Below are 2,500 nucleotides of genomic sequence, written 5' to 3'. Positions count from 1 at the left end.
AAACCAAACACTTGATTCGGTTTCTATTGACTCACGCAATTATCACCCATATCACCACATCACGTCATCTTCACCCCTTTCCTCTCTCCTATCCTTTAGTGCTCTTCCCCTTCGTCATCCATTTGTTACCAAATGTTTATTTCTATGCTATTGTTGACACATAAAGTAAAATCAACTAAAAATAATAAATAAAACCCAATACAAAAGTAGAAATTATTGAATAAAAAAAAAAGTTGTCGTTCATTTGTTTCAACCTTAAAAAAAAAAAAAATGAAAATATAAAAAGCAAATAAAAAATCTTCTCATTCCTTATCACAGTTTTTCAGCCCTGCAGTTATAATATTAAGTTGTTCTGTTCAAGTTTCGTATTCAGCATAAAATTAAAAAATAAATATAAAATTAAAAAACCCAAAACTCGTTCTGTTAAATTACTAAACTAATTTAAATATACCTGACTCCCTGCTTCCTCCCAAACCCCCAAGATTGATCAACAAAAGCAAAAAAAGACATGCAAGGGGTGTTGCCCCCTACTTTTGACCTTAATCTTCCTTAATTTTCAACACTTTAATCTTCTCTCCCCCTCACCTCTTTACTTATTATTATTACTATTACTACTGTCCTTCAACTGACCATGACATGCAGCAACACAAGGCCTGCCCAGGTCTTTTCCCACGACCAGTCACTCCCTTAGGAGGTAATAGAGACCTGTCAAATGGTAGATGCAAACCATCTGCCATACTGGTGATCACCTGAATGACATGAACACGGCATATCACTCACACGATTTGCCTCACTTATTGGAGCTCGTTCCAGCCAGGAATTATGTGGTTCTCACTTGAAGAGTTCATCGCATCACCTGAGCGTAACATGGCTTTCACAACAAGTTTGTTGAACGCTTATAGTACATCATTATGTGCACCATCATTCCACATTGGGCTATTGCAATGAACCAGATCTGCTGGTAGATCTATTTCTTATAGCATTTGCGGTTTCCATATAGTCGTGTCTTTTTCACAGCATATATTATTTTGCTTTGGTTAATTGTTATAGCTACAGGTGTGACAAGGGCAGCTACAGTGACTCCCAGGGAATGGTGGTCATTACACTGTAGTGGCATGGGGGTAGCCGCAACAACGGGCTATGGTAGTGTGGGGGCGCGAGCGGTGTTTGGAAGCGCCCGGGGGTCGGGGATCAAAGACTGTAAGATGATAAATAGAAAATATTCACACACCCAGACTAGCTAGAGGAATGGGCACAAATAAAGTATACAAATACTTTATGAAAAGATTTATTACATTAAAAATGGCAAAATCTGAGAAAAATCATTATGTTAAACATTAAATGAGTAAAACAATAAAATGAATGCAAAACAATAACATTTAAAAAGAAAATATGAATAAGATAAAACCAAAAGGCCCCAGAGGAGAGTTTAATGAGATGTGTTTTTGTGATATAAGGAACTTAAAGTTCAATATCCTAGTCGTTAGGAAATACATGACCTGGAATATGCGTCTCTCCATTTTTCAATGTCTACACAGTGAAGGTGATCTGCATGCCACGGCCTTGTATTAAAGGCAGACCGGGGTGTAGTTGGTCCACTCTACACCTCTTCTTCACTTCCATGTGGGTCATTTACCAGATCTTGCGGTTGTCTTGAGGAAGCACCGCTGGTGCCAGGGACGCCTATGTCATCTGTAGGATTCTGATTCTCCTAAGACTCCAAAGATAGCTCTAGCAGTTCCTCTGATGCATATGCCTTTAACTGGTTTGTGTGGACAGTGCGCTCAACTGTGAGATTAGAGAGGGGTGATACTAAGCTATAAGGACTTATCCAGCAAGCTCTGCATACACGGGTGCCAGTATGTGAAAGCCTTGGATAATTACGAACCAGTACTAGCTGACCCACCTCAGGATGAAACTGGTGTCTAACCCTCATATTGTACCGAGCAGCCTAACCTCCCTGAGCCATTCGCGAGGCCTGAACAGCAGCTTGTCTGGTTTCTTCTAATCTTCTCTGGAATGGCAACTGAGCCTTCCACATTAGCCAGGTTAGTCTGTCCAACTGGATAGAAGGGTAAGCATCCTGTTAAAAGGTAAAGTGGCTGGTTCTGGACATGTGGCACTCTGGATCACCTTCCATGACGCGAGCTAATGTGTCTATAATCATACAAGTTCGTTCCACCACCCCATTTGACTGAGGATAATAGGCCACTGTAAACCTAGTCTTAGCATTGATTGTTTCACACACCTCTGTTCACTCACTATTGCGAAACTCTCGGCCATTATCTGGTTGATAATGGCCGACTACCTAAACTACTCGTCAAGCAGTGGCTCACTCGTTCCAGGTCTTCCCAGCATATTTTCTGTATTAGATTTCCCTTCTCTGTGGTATTTCACGTATGGCACTAAACTATGTAGAACAACGGCACTCCATTATGGACCAACAACAGAGACAGGAAAGGGCAGGGGAGAAGGAGCCATGCTGAGCGGTGAAGGTATC

Source organism: Penaeus vannamei, chromosome 5 (genome assembly GCF_042767895.1).
Source record: "Penaeus vannamei isolate JL-2024 chromosome 5, ASM4276789v1, whole genome shotgun sequence".
Taxonomy (NCBI): Eukaryota; Metazoa; Arthropoda; class Malacostraca; order Decapoda; family Penaeidae; genus Penaeus; species Penaeus vannamei.
Note: the sequence above shows the minus strand (reverse complement) of the source record.